Raw genomic sequence first — 15,378 nt, forward strand, 5'->3', positions numbered from 1 at the left:
CATCCAAAAGACGGCAGCTGTAGCAGCGTGGAATTTCCTCGTTACCGCCCTTAAGAGTCAAGCTAGGTTTCTGGAGTAGGACTTTAACGTCCACCCTTCACAGGTAGGACTGCTACCACTGAGCTCAGCCTGATATATTTTCACAGCATATGAAAGCACTAACCTATTGTTCCACCAGAGTATCTTTATCAAAGGTATGGTGATAAGATTATAGAAAACTTTATGAAGCTACCAGCCTTTCACTGGAAAAGTGGCTGGAGTTATTTGGGCTGATTCCTTAATTAGTCTTCACACAAAATAAGTTGATTTATCTAATCCAATTCAACTGTTTTTTTAGATCCTTGAAACAATTCCAGGTGGTTCTGGATTCCTTGTTCCGCTCCTAGATGTTCTCTGCTTTTCACACTGCCTTCTGTATATATTGGTCCTTCTCCCTCCATTCGCTTGCTGTCAGTCTCTCACTCAACTCCCCAGTTACTCTCATTCACTCTCACCGCTCTCAAGCCCTGATTTTACTCGGGATGCAAGGTTGAAGGCAAACTCCTATCGTGAGTTGAATGTGAGGCCTGGGTCCTCTTTAATCTTGGGGCCTTATTTGCTTTTGTCAGGTTTATCATCCTGCCAGATGCAGTAAGAGCAGGATTGTACAAGAGTCCAATGCTATGATGTAAGGAACAAATTCCAACCTAGAGATTTGCTAATGGTCCTGTTCCTTCAGGCCTTGAAGAACACCTCATCAAAAATTATCAAAATTATTTATTTTCACCTCTTCTGCTCATTCTGTTGTCCCACCAGGTTTTTCTGACAGGATTGGTGCCTCTCCAGTCACAGTTTTAGCAACTTCCATGTTAACTAGGCCCTCTGCCTGCCTAGAGTGGTGCAGCCCTCCTGTGCCTGAAGAGTCCTTGATTAAAATAACATAGGGGAAGGAACGTGTCAGGATCACAGTCTAAATTTGCACCCGCCATTTTAACCATCTGGCCGATCAGCCCATGCTGGGTTGAATTAAATCACAACTTCTATGTCTCTAACCTAGGGGTTGGACCCTACATTCATTTGTTCATAAAGCGTCCTTTACACAATTCACAGAATCTCTCCCCAACTTACAGACTATTTAGGATCAGTAAAGTGTGCACAGGCAGGCTGCACGTGGCGGAGGTGGCTTGCCATAAGCTGCCAGTGGGATCTTCCAATATCGACAAAGTCTACAACATTGTGCATGGCTCTCCTGTCCCACCGCTGTGGAACCCGCCACTGGAGGGGTCACATTTGGCAAGGCCAGAAGATTCCACTGGTGGTTAGAAGGGCTAGAAAATCTCGCCCAGTCATACTGATAATAGACTTCTTGAAGTGATTGTGCTTAATTTTATTTTACAGTTTTGGTATCACTGTGCCTCACTGATATGAATCTCAGTCCTGAGGCAAATGTTTGTGGGTTCAAGTCCCAATTCAGGTTTTGAAAATAAAACCTAAGCTGACGTTTCAGAGCCATATTGAGGGAGTGCTGCCCTGTCAGAAGTGCCAACTTTCAGATTAAGTGTTAAACCTTTCCTCTTGGGTTGATGCAAAAGACCCCATGGCACTGTTTGAAGAAGAGCTAGTGTGTTGTGTCCTGGTCACTATCTATCTCTCAACCAACATCACAGAAGCAGGTTACGGTTGTTGTCATACCAGAAAAACAGCCTGTGCTGTCTACCATCAAGAAGGTGGCTGCAGAAAGAACTCTGGTTCTTATTAAAACTGCAAACATCTGAAACATTGGAACTTGTGCCTTCAAGCCTACTTCAATCCTATTTGCCTTCTCCCATCATGGAAGTCTAATTTTGGGATCACCCCACAACAGTCAACCTTCCCTCTGAAGAAACATTCCATTAGACATTTAATTCTGCATTCTGGACACACATAAAACCCTAACTTGTATTTTACTGTGGTCAGACCCTGAACCTCCTGTGTGTATGGGTGTGTGTGTCTGAAAATAAACCAACCCCTTATATTTTATCTTGCCTCCAGCTTGCTGTGCAAATATTTTTTTCTTTATTCATTCATGGGATGTGGGCGTCACTGGGTCAGCATTTATTGCCCATCCCTTAGGGAATTTTAGAGTCAACCGCACTGCTGTGGGCCTGGAATCGCATATCGCCCAGACCCGGTGAGGATGGCAGATTTCCTTCCCTAAAGGACATTAGTGAACCAGATGGGTTTTTATGACAATAATTTTATGGTCATCATTAGACTTTTAATTTCAGATTTTTATTGAATTCAAATTTCACCATCTGCTCTGGTGGAATTTTAACCCGGGTCCCTTGAGCATTACTCGCGACCTCTAGATTATTGATCGAGTGGCAATACCACTACGCCACTGCCACCTCAATATTGTTAATAGAGGATTAAAACACTCCAAATGTAAAGATTGGGCAAATGTAAAGATTGGAGGCAATACATCACCTTTTATAAAGGGGGAAATCAAAATCAAAACACCTTTTCTGTTTATGGATGGGTACATAGAACATAGAACATAGAACGATACAGCGCAGTACAGGCCCTTCGGCCCTCGATGTTGCACCGACATGGAAAAAAAAAAAAACTAAAGGCCATCTAACCTACACTATGCCCTTATCATCCATATGCTTATCCAATAAATGTTTAAATGCCCTCAATGTTGGCGAGTTCACTACTGTTGCAGGTAGGGCATTCCACGGCCTCACCACTCTTTGCGTAAAAAACCCACCTCTGACCTCTGTCCTATATCTATTACCCCTCAATTTAAGGCTATGTCCCCTCGTGCTAGCCACCTCCATCCGCGGGAGAAGGCTCTCGCTGTCCACCCTATCTAACCCTCTGATCATTTTGTATGCCTCTATTAAGTCACCTCTTAACCTTCTTCTCTCTAACGAAAACAACCTCAAGTCCATCAGCCTTTCCTCATAAGATTTTCCCTCCATACCAGGCAACATCCTGGTAAATCTCCTCTGCACCCGTTCCAAAGCTTCCACGTCCTTCCTATAATGAGGCGACCAGAACTGTACGCAATACTCCAAATGCGGCCGTACCAGAGTTTGGTACAGCTGCATCATGACCTCATGGCTCCGGAACTCAATCCCTCTACCAATAAAGGCCAACACACCATAGGCCTTCTTCACAACCCTATCAACCTGGGTGGCAACTTTCAGGGATCTATGTACATGGACACCGAGATCCCTCTGCTCATCCACACTACCAAGAATTTTACCATTAGCCAAATATTCCGCATTCCTGTTATTCTTTCCAAAGTGAATCACCTCACACTTCTCCACATTAAACTCCATTTGCCACCTCTCAGCCCAGCTCTGCAGCTTATCTATGTCCCTCTGTAACCTGCAACATCCTTCCGCACTGTCTACAACTCCACCGACTTTAGTGTCGTCTGCAAATTTACTCACCCATCCTTCTGCGCCCTCCTCTAGGTCATTTATAAAAATGACAAACAGCAACGGCCCCAGAACAGATCCTTGTGGTACGCCACTCGTAACTGAACTCCATTCTGAACATTTCCCATCAACTACCACTCTCTGTCTTCTTTCAACTAGCCAATTTCTGATCCACATCTCTAAATCACCCTCAATCCCCAGCCTCCGTATTTTCTGCAATAGCCGACCGTGGGGAACCTTATCAAACGCTTTACTGAAGTCCATATACACCACATCAACTGCTCTACCCTCGTCTACCTGTTCAGTCACCTTCTCAAAGAACTCGATAAGGTTTGTGAGGCATGACCTACCCTTCACAAAACCATGCTGACTATCCCTAATCATATTATTCCTATCTAGATGATTATAAATCGTATCTTTTATAATCCTCTCCAAGACTTTACCCACCACAGACGTTAGGCTCACCGGCCTATAGTTACCGGGGTTATCTCTACTCCCCTTCTTGAACAAAGGGACCACATTTGCTATCCTCCAGTCCTCTGGCACTATTCCTGTAGCCAATGATGACCTAAAAATCAAAGCCAAAGGCTCAGCAATCTCTTCCCTGGCTTCCCAGAGAATCCTAGGATAAATCCCATCCGGCCCCGGGGACTTATCTATTTTCACCTTGTCCAGAATTGCCAACACTTCTTCCCTACGCACCTCAATGCCATCTATTCTAATAGCCTGGGTCTCAGCATTCTCCTCCACAATATTATCTTTTTCTTGAGTGAATACTGACGAAAAGTATTCATTTAGTATCTCGCTTATCTCCTCAGCCTCCACACACAACTTCCCACCACTGTCCTTGACTGGCCCTACTCTTACCTTAGTCATTCTTTTATTCCTGACATACCTATAGAAAGCTTTTGGGTTTTCCTTGATCCTACCTGCCAAAGACTTCTCATGTCCCCTCCTTGCTCGTCTCAGCTCTCTCTTTAGATCCTTCCTCGCTTCCTTGTAACTATCAAGCGCCCCAACTGAAACTTCACGCCTCATCTTCACATAGGCCTCCTTCTTCCTCTTAACAAGAGATTCCACTTCTTTGGTAAACCACGGTTCCCTCGCTCGACCCCTTCCTCCCTGCCTGACTGGTACGTACTTATCAAGAACATGCAATAGCTGTTCCTTGAACAAGCTCCACATATCCAGTGTGCCCAACCCTTGCAGCCTACTTCTCCAACCAACACATCCTAAGTCATGTCTAATGGCATCATAATTGCCCTTCCCCCAGCTATAACTCTTGCCCTGCGGGGTATACTTATCCCTTTCCATCACTAACGTAAAGGTCACCGAATTGTGGTCACTGTCTCCAAAGTGTTCACCTACCTCCAGATCTAACACCTGGCCTGGTTCATTACCCAAAACCAAATCCAAAGTGGCCTCACCTCTTGTTGGCCTGTCAACATATTGTGTCAGAAAACCCTCCTGCACACATTGTACAAAGAACAACCCATCCAATGTACTCGAACTATATCTTTTCCAGTCAATATTAGGAAAGTTAAAGTCTCCCATAACAACTACCCTGTTACTTTCGCTCTTTTCCAGAATCATCTTCGCCATCCTTTCCTCTACATCTCTAGAACTATTAGGTGGCCTATAGAAAACTCCCAACAGGGTGACCTCTCCTTTCCTGTTTCTAACCTCAGCCCATACTACCTCGGAAGAAGAGTCCCCATCTTGCATCCTTTCTACCACCGTAATACTGTCCTGTACTGTAGTAAGAGAATAATCAGGGCTGTTTAATATAACCTCTCCTGCCCATAACAGTGTGGTTCGAGGAACAGGTTATCTTTTGTTTTATTATTCAATAAAACACAGACTCAGTTTAGGTGGTGGCATAGTGGTATTGTCACTGGACTAGTAATCCAGACTAGTAATCCAGGGTATTACTCTGGGGACCTCGGTTTGAATCTCACCATGGTAGATGGTGAAATTTGAATTCAATAAAAAATCTGAAATTAAAAGTCTAATGATGACCTTGAAAACTTTGCCGATTATCGTATAAACCCATCTGGTTCGCTCATATCCACCTAGCCCGGCCAGGTGGTAGAAGTTTCAGTAGGGAAGCATTTCTGGGACAGTGACCACAATTCAGTAAGTTTTAAAATGCTGGTGGACAAGGATAAGAGTGGTCCTAGGGTGAATGTGCTAAATTGGGGGAAGGCTAATTATAACAATATTAGGCGAGAACTGAAGAACCTAGATTGGGGGAGGATGTTTGAGGGTAAATCAACATCTGACATGTTGTCAGTTGAAAGGAATTCAGGACCGGCATGTTCCTGTGCGGAAGAAGGATAAATACGGCAAATTTCGGGAACCTTGGATAACGAGAGATATTGTAGGCCTCGTCAAAAAGAAAAAGAAGGCATTTGTCAGGGCTAGAAGGCTGGGAACAGACGAAGCCTGTGTGGAATATAAGGAAAGTAGGAAGGAACTTAAGCAAGGAGTCAGGAGGGCTAGAAGAGGTCACGAAAAGTCATTGGCAAATAGGGTTAAGGAAGATCCCAAGGCTTTTTACACATACATAAAAAGCAAGAGGGTAGCCAGGGAAAGGGCTGGCCCACTGAAGGATAGGCAAAGTCATCTATGTATGGAGCCAGAGGAAATGGGCGAGGTACTAAATGAATACTTTGCATCAGTATTCACCAAAGAGAAGGAATTGGTGAATGTTGAGTATGGAGAAGGGTGTGTAGATAGCCTGGGACACATTGAGATCCAAAAAGACGAGGTGTTGGGCGTCTTGAAAAATATTAAGGTAGATATGTCTCCAGGGCCGGATGGGATCTACCCCAGAATACTGAAGGATGCTAGAGAGGAAATTGCTGAGGCCTTGACAGAAATCTTTGGATCCCCACTGTTAGCCAATGTTGTTCCTTTGTTTAAGTAGGGCAGCAAGGATAACCCAGGGAACTACAGGCCGGTGAGCCTTACGTCAGTGGTAGGGAAATTACTGGAGAGAATTCTTCGGGACAGGATCTACTCCCATTTGGAAGCAAATGGACGTATTAGTGAGAGGCAGCATGGTTTTGTGAAGGGGAGGTCGTGTCTCACTAACTTGATAGAGTTTCTCGAAGAGGTCACAAAGGTGATTAATGCAGGTGGGGCAGTGGATGTTGTCTATATGGATTTCAGTAAGGCCTTTGACAAGGTCCCTCATGGTAGACTGGTACAAAAGGTGAAGTCACACGGGATCAGGGGTGAGCTGGCAAGGTGGATACAGAACTAGCTAGGTCATAGAAGGCAAAGAGTAGCAATGGAAGGGTGCTTTTCTAATTGGAGGGCTGTGACTAGTGGTGTTCCACAGGGATCAGTGCTGGGACCTTTGCCGTTCGTAGTATATATAAATGATTTGGAGGAAAATGTAACTGGTCTGATTAGTAAGTTTGCAGATGACACAAAGTTAAGTGGCATTACGGATAGCGATGAGGACTATAGAGGATACAGCAGGATTTAGATTGTTTGGAGACTTGGGCGGAGAGATGGCAGATGGAGTTTAATCCGGACAAATGTGAGGTAATGCATTTTGGAAGGTCTAATGCAGGTCGGGAATATACAGTGAATTGTAGAACCCTCAAGGGTATTGACAGTCAGAGAGATCTAGGCATACAGGTCCACTGGTCACTGAAAGGAGCAACACAGGTGGAGAAGGTAGTCAAGAACGCATACGGCATGCTTGCCTTCATTGGCCGGGGCATTGAGTATAAGAATTGGCAAGTCATGTTGCAGTTGTATAGAACCTTAGTTAGGCCACACTTGGAGTATAGTGTTCAATTCTGGTCGCCACACTACCAGAAGGATGTGGAGGCTTTAGAGAGGGTGCAGAAGAGATTTACCAGGATGTTGCCTGGTATGGAGGGTATTAGCTATGAGGAGTGGTTGAATAAACTCGGTTTGTTCTCACTGGAACGACGGAGGTTGAGGGGCGACCTGATAGAGGTCTACAAAATTATGAGGGGCATAGACAGAGTGGATAGTCAGAGGCTTTTCCCCAGGGTAGAGGGGTCAATTACTAGGGGGCATAGGTTTAAGGTGCGAGGGGCAAGGTTTAGAGGAGATGTACGAGGCAAGTTTTTTACACAGAGGGTAGTGGGTGCCTGGAACTCGCTGCCGGAGGAGGTGGTGGAAGCAGGGACGATACTGACATTTAAGGGGCATCTTGACAAATACATGAATAGGATGGGAATAGAGGGATATGGACCCAGAAAGTGTGGAAGATTTTAGTTTAGACGGGCAGTATGGTCGGCACGGGCTTGGAGGGGCGAAGGGCCTGTTCCTGTGCTGTACTTTTCTTTGTTCTTTGTTGATAAATTACCCTTAGTGTCCAAAAAGGTTATCTGGGGTTACTGGGTTACGAGGATAGGGTGGAGGCATGGGCTTAAGTGTGTTGCTCTTTCCAAGTGCCGTTGCAGACTCGATGGGCTGAATGGCCTCCTTTTGCACTGTAAATTCTATGATTCTATAATTCTATGATTCCTGACCTGGTCTGGTCTACATGTGACTCCAGATCCACAGTAATGTGGTTGACTCTTAAAATGCGAGGGCAATTAGGGACAGGCAACAAATGCGGCCTTGCATGCAACGGCCGCATCCCAAGAACGAATAAAGAGAAAAAAAAACTGGTCAACTATTTTCAGACTGGAATGGTACTACAGAGATCAGCATTGTTTTAGCATGAAATTGGGTCACTTAGAGTACAGAACAAACGGTTATTTATCAGGCCTGGTTAAATAAAAATGACTATTTCAACAGGTTATCGGGGGGGACTTTAGATACAGGCTGCACTATTATGAGTAAGCTTGTAGTATACACTGCATTGTCTTGCGCCCAAATCTGCACTGGGAAGGTTTCCCTCTTATATGAGTAACTTACTCAGGTAAGTTACTTCAAACAACTTTATTTACACTATTTACAAGATAGGCTACAGAGTAGGTACATCTCTTCTGAGTACAGACTGTTCTAAAATGTAATCCTAAACAATCTAACTAGCAGCAATTACCTCTGTGCTCATTGATCTGTATTGGCTCTGGTTTACCAACACTGAGAGGCACATCCTTGTAATTAATCCCATCGACAGACTCACCCTTCCTAACCTCTGTGATCAATCTCTCTTCGAGCTTTACAACCTTCCAAGAATTCTGTGGTATTTTTCACTCTAGTCCCCAGAATACTGAAGGAGGCTAGAGAGGAAATTGCTGAGGCCTTGACAGAAATCTTTGGATCCTCACTGTCTTCAGGTGATGTCATGGAGGACTGGAGAATAGCCAATTTTGTTTATTTTGTTTAAGAAGGGTAGCAAGGATAATCCAGGGAACTACAGGCCGGTGAGCCTTACATTAGTGGTAGGCAAATTACTGGAGAGAATTCAATGAAGGGCATAGACAGAGTAGATAGTCAGATGCTTTTCTCCAGGGTAGAGGGGTCAATTACTAGGGGGCATTGGTTTAAGGTGCGAGGGGCAAGGTTTAGAGGAGATGTACGAGGCAAGTTTTTTTACACAGAGGGTAGTGGTTGCCTGGAATTCGCTGCCGGAGGAGGTGGTGGAATCAGGGACGAAAGTGACATTTAAGGGGCATCTTTACAAATACATGAATAGGATGGTAACAGAGGGATACGGACCCTGGAAGTGTAGAAGATTTTAGTTTAGATGGGCAGCATGGTCAGCACGGGCTTGGAGGGCCCGGAATGCCGAAGGGCCTGTTCCTGTGCTGTACTTTTCTTTGTGTTCTATTGTGCATCTCCCAGTTTCTTTGCCCTGTCACTGAAACCCATGCTTTCAACCATTTAACCCCTCAGTTCTGGAATTCCCCCTGTATGCCTCTTCCACTCTCTCTCTATCTTCAGATCTCCCTGTAACACCTACCCATCTTTTAGTTATGCATTCTAATTCCACCTCCTTTAGCTTTGTGTCAGTCTTTGTCTGATCATGCCGCTCAGAAGTGTCTTGGGATGTTTCCCCACGTTAAAGGCACTATATAATGGAAATTGTTGGAAAGCATGTGGACATGTACGGCACTGTATGAACGTGAATGCCTAGAACTGCCTGGATGAGCTCCAACAACACTCACAGAGCTCGACACCATACAGGACAAATCAGTTTGATTGCGGCATCCCACCCAAAAGGTTTAGCTCAGTTGGCTAGACAGCTGGTTCATGAAGCAGAATGAAGCTAGCAGCGCGGGTTCAATTCCAGTTCCGGTTGAGGTTATTCATCAAGGCCCTGCCTTCTCAACCTTGCCCCTCGCCTGAGGTGTTGTGATCCTCATGCTAAACCACCACCGTCAGCTCTCCCCATCAAAGGGGAAAGTAACCTATTGTCATCTGGGATTATAGCGACTTAACCTTACCAAGAAACTAAGGCAATGTAATTAACTGAGCGGAAATAGAATGGGAAATACAGCAGTTCGGGAAATGCAATTGAATCAGCCATTTCCATTTGTCATTGGATAGAGTTGCAACATCAAGTCAGTTCTCATTTACTCTTGCTGATTTAAATTGCTAATCTATGTTTTATGCAGTCACTGGGAACTTCCTATTTCTGCCGTCTTGGTGCTGACACCACTCAATGAACTATATTTCACTACGGACGAGCCAATTCTGATGCCAACATGTAAATTAGATTCACTTCTATCTGATGGATTATCCCAGAGATGATACGATCATGCTTCCTTCAGATTTGTGGGTTAGTGAGTGCTCATGGCAACTTTTTGAATCTTTCTATGTTCAACACTCCAACTCTAATAATGGCACTGTTTAATCTTGTCTATTGCTCACTCCTGTCCTCACTTATCAGTCTTGACGCTGCCTCAAGATTGAATGCCAAAAATTGCAGATTACCCCAGTCCTGATATTGTGATATGATCTCCATAATCTCCTGCGTTACCCAATCTCGACACCAATTGATTTTCTTTTCGTCTCCTGATTTATCCAGCGTGAATAACATTTGCTACTTTATTTTCCAGAATCATAGAATTCCTAGAATTTACAGTACAGAAGGAGGCAATTCAGCCCATCGGGCCTGCACGGCCCTTGGAAAGAGCACCCTATGCCTCCACCCTATCCCCGTAGCCCCACCTCACCTTTTTTGGAAACTAAGGGGCAATTTAGCATGGCCAATCCACCTAACCTGCACATCTTTGGACTGTGAGAGGAAACCGGAGCACCCAGAGGAAACCCACGCAGACACGGGGAGAAAGTACAAACTCCACACAGACAGTTACCCGAGACCGGATTTGAACCTGGGACCCTGGAGCTGTGAGGCAGCAGTGCTAACCGCTGTGTTACCGTGCCGTCCCTGTTTAGTTTTTAAGGTCAATTGACCAGCAAACCATTAGCCAGTTTTATTCCTGCACAAAATGGACGCATCTGAAACAGCTACTCACTGAAGTAATTTGTTCTAATTTATTTTAAAGCTGAGACCAGACACAACAAATTTTTCTGAAGCGATTATCTTTGATGGATTCATAATGAAAACATAGTGTGTGCAACATTCCTGACTGAAAACAATGTTGGTATTGATACAGCGGGCCTGCTAAACAGTCTGCACATAGAGAGGAGATTCTCCCTACTTCAAATACAGGTGCAGAATTTCTGATATCTTTCTGCTGAGAACAGATTTACAGGGTACCATTTCCAAAGTTACTGACAATGAACCTATTGTGCGGGGCAGATAGACCTCATTCTTCAACTAAAAGCAGTAAAAATGTACTTGATGCTGTGAAGCTCTGTAAACCTAACTGCAACAGCTAGGCTCATTTAAATTCTGTTTTTCTTTGTAAGTGCTAGTTTAAAAAAAGTGTGGAATTGAGCGAATTGTTTCCTAATTCAGAAGACTCCACCCCCCCCCCCCCCCCCCCCCCCCCCCCCCCCCCCCCGCCTCTATTTTCTCCCTAAACCAAAAGCCTTTCTGTCAGGAGAGAACGGTTGGCAACCCTAAGCGGAGTAGAGGTTGCAGTGTTACACTTCTGAGGAAACTCTTGAATTGAGGCATTGTTTTCTTGAGATATCCTACATTTTTCACTGGACAGGGGGAGTAGGGCGTAAAAAGGCACCTTGTTGTGCTGCTGCTGCTGGCAGAGTACTGGAAGTGAATACGATGTGAATAAAGTATCGGCAGCCCAATGCAGATCACTATTCAAAGCCCCTCGCAAGTGCAGTTAGCTCAGACATTCCAAAGTTCTGACACAGCCCAGGGAACTCTGCTTCGCAGCTTATCTGAGGTTGGCCTGGTATTTCACATGCTGAATCTGCCACTGAACTTTCACTCACTCTAGTACAATGGCTGCAGCTCAGTCTGCACTGTACCGTTTGTGAAGAGCAGAGCAGTCAGCCCTGGACAGAGGGACACAGCAGCACTTTGTGTGAAATTGAAGGTAAGAGAGAGGCTCATGCACAATGAGGCTGAATGGACTGTGGATAAATAAGGCGGCTCGAGATGGATTTTTGCATTGTTCACAGCTTCTGGACCTGTTGCTTGTTTGTTTTGGTGGGCAAACAGGGGGCTAAGGTGCAAAATATATCAAACTAGACTGATATACATGATAAGGATTTCTGGATCTTACTTTTTTTTAAATCAAAGGAACACAATTACTTAGGCTTCTGATTCATCAATGTGAAGTGGTCAAAGAACTGCAAAATTACGATGTTCATACTACCTAATATCAGTTGTACAATTTTTTTGAACAGCAATAGTTCGACAGGCAATTACCTAGAAACTTCACCCCAGGCAATATGCTTTTAGTACCAATACTTTTAAATTAGTATTCAGACAGCATTCTTCTGTATCTCTCAGCACATTACTTACAACTTTAGCAGCAGCACAACTGAATGTTTTATAGTACTTTTGTAACTGTCAATAATACTTTTAACCACAAGTGCAGATCTTCCGCTTGCTATTCCTATCTAACCCGCAATATTACTTGGAATGACTTTGCAGTATTTTCAAGGGCGTGTGAAAAATGTCCAATGTAATTATTGACCCCCCCCACCCCATTTTATCTGGTTGACTACAGGAGCAATACAAAACGGATTATTTTTTTGCATGTGTGGGGTGTGGAGGGGAAGGTAGAATACCGCACCACAGAAAGGGAAAAATGGAAGTTGAAAGAAACAGTTCATAGGGAAAAGTTGAAACTTTTGCAGAATAAGTTGCAAAGAGTATTCACTAGATGCATTCACATTCCTCCTCGACTTTTATGGCATTTGCAGGAAGTATTTGTAATGTCCAGACAAGCAATGTTTTCATATTGGCAGCTTTGATGTTGCTTACCTGTTATGAGCCAGTTATTGCGCACTTAATTTTATTGATACTTTGCAGATATATATCTGGGGGATTCATGTCAATTCTTCCTTTTTTTTAAAAACGTATTTTATTACAAATTTGTATCAAAGCAGGTTACAGCAAGTAAACACCCTGGGAAACATACTTCCCAACAATCAACTATCTGTGCAAATTGTATAGATCAACAGTCTGTACAGATTTCTCCCCTTTTTCACCCCCTCCCCACTCTCCCCATCACCCCCCCCCCCCCCCCAACCCCCTGCGATGAATAGCTCCTCAAACACGGTCACAAACATCCCCCACCTTTTCTCAAACTCCCCTGCTGAGCCCCTTACTTTATCTTCTCTAACCGCAGGAAGTCGCACAGGTCACCCAACCATGCTGCTACCCCCGGTGGCGATGCTGACCGCCACTCCAACAAAATGTGTCGCTGTGCAATCAGGGAGGCGAAGGCCATGACATCAGCCTTCCTCTCTGGCTTCTCTGAAATCCCAAATATCGCCACCAAAGGGTCCGGGTTGACCTCATCCTCCACTATCCTGGCTAAGACCACGAACGCTCCCGCCCAGAACCATCCCAATTTTTTGCAAACCCAAAACATGTGCACGTGATTCGCTGACTCCCGCCCACATCTCACACTCATCTGCTACCCCCTGAAAGAACTCACTCATTGTCGATTCATCTCAATTCTTAAAGGGCACTGTCTGAACAGTCTCGTCAGTTCTTACAAACACTCAGCACAATGATGTAAAAACGCCATTTGCGTGAGATGCCACTGTGAAGAAGAAACACTGCTGATCACGAGTGGCACAGCGATTAGCACTGCTGCCTCACAGCACCAGGGACCTGGGTTCAATTCCATCCTTGGGTGACTCCCTGTGTGAGTTTGCACTTTCTCCCCTGTCTGCGTGGGTTTCCTCCAGGTGCTCCGGTTTCCTCCCACAGTCCGAAGATGTGCAGGCTAGGTGGCCGTGCTGAATTGCTCCTTGGTGTCCAGGGAGAGTTACAGGGATAGGGGGAGGGACTAGGTAGGGTGCTCTTCCGGAGGGTTGGTGCAGACCCGATGAGCCGAATGGCCTCTTTCAGTACTATCGTGATTCTATGATTTCATCTGGTGATTTCTCTCAAGCAAAGAATATTAAAATGATTTTAATGAAGGCAGTGCCCCTTTAAGCGTTATATTTGTTCTGCACCTATCTGGTGTTCTCACTCAAAACAAAACAATATTTAAATGATTTTAATGAAGGCAGTGCCCCTTTAAGCGTAATACTTGTTCTGCACCTAATTGGTTTATCTTTTACAGCAAATTGACTGGAATGTGATTGTAGTGAGTACTGTAGTTAGTTGTTGGACTGGATTCCCCTGAGGCAGGAGGTGATAGCACACAACCTCACCGAGTTTCCCAGCTTTCACTTTCTGTTCCATTTGTGAATGTGACACCTTGCCGTGCGTATTATATTTCTGCAAAGGAAGGCAGTGTGTGTGTCTGTGAGGGCTTGCAATTGATGCGCAGTGAGATAATGCTTTCATCCAGTAAGGTAAGCAATCTCTGATCTCACATTAGAAGGTGAGAAGATATAGACTCAAGATTTACAGGTTTGAAATAATTGGTAACAGAACAGGATTGTTTTTAAAGTAGAGTTATGGTCTGCAGTGCACTGCCTGAAAGGCAGGCGGAAGCAGCTCTAATGGGAACTTCCAGAGGAGAACTGGATATATAATTGAAAAGGAAAATTTGTGGGGCAGGGGACTGAAACTATTTGGACAGTTCGATCAAAAACCTGGCATCGGCACATCAAGCTGGCTTCTTCCTTCTGTACTTTCTAATGAAAAGTGTACATTTTTTTGGAAATTCTCCAGGAGGAGTTTTAACATTTTTTCACCCTGGTTGTCAGTCTGCTTCCCTCAAGAGTTCGCTTGTCAATGTGAAAGAGTTTTGTCCCCAATAGATACCCAGCCAGTTAGCTAATGGAACAGACCGTCCTGATAAAAGGGCTTACAATAAATAATGCAGCCTAATCGGAGTCTGGAATGTAAAGTTGGAGGCACCACTGTCGCTAACTCTCCCAAATGTGTCATGTGCTATTGTTTAAGCCCACACAGAGTTCAGCAGTATTTAGCCTCTGTGCAGTTGCAGCAGATTTCAAACCATTCCTCGCCGCTATTCATTGCTGACATGTCACTGACGATACTCTGTGTTAAACTGTGGCTTTCAGGGATTGAGGCGAACGTTTTGCAGTGCCTTGCCCTCAGATAAAGTCTTTTCGTAACTTTATCCTGCTGCATTTACCCAGAAGGGATTTTAAATGGTTCTGCCCAGATAATATCCCCGTGTAACACACAATGGATTAAACAAAAACTGAAATATGGCTTTTCCTTTGAGATTGATGGACTACACTAAAGTCAAAGTGCGTGCCTAGTGTGCAGGAGCTAATATTTACAGTGTTGCTATAAACACATTTTAAATTTTCTTAAACAGAAGCAGCATTTTCTTTTGATTCGCTGTGAGAAAATAACCTATTGTCTTCATTGTAAATGTATCTCAATCCTGGCTGTAATGGTACCTGTTTAAATGTTTTATTTTATCAGCTGTTTTAGGGATTGATATTGTTTCGGAGCTGCTTATTTGACCCCTTTCACTGATCATGGTTA

General features: G+C 44.3%; 1 protein-coding gene across 2 annotated transcripts in view; it reads left to right on the forward strand.

Annotated features, from left to right (window-relative positions):
• Positions 1-11,558: 11,558 nt before the first annotated feature.
• The window catches only part of plce1 (phospholipase C, epsilon 1), a 526,277-nt gene continuing 522,457 nt past the window's right edge, over positions 11,559-15,378 (forward strand). For both annotated transcript variants that reach the window (XM_038821511.1, XM_038821512.1), the window contains exon 1: positions 11,559-11,818. The gene's annotated coding sequence lies outside the window, so the exon portion shown is untranslated. The remainder of the gene's footprint in view (positions 11,819-15,378) is intronic.

The sequence above is a fragment of the Scyliorhinus canicula genome, chromosome 16, assembly GCF_902713615.1.
Source record: "Scyliorhinus canicula chromosome 16, sScyCan1.1, whole genome shotgun sequence".
Taxonomy (NCBI): domain Eukaryota; kingdom Metazoa; phylum Chordata; class Chondrichthyes; order Carcharhiniformes; family Scyliorhinidae; genus Scyliorhinus; species Scyliorhinus canicula.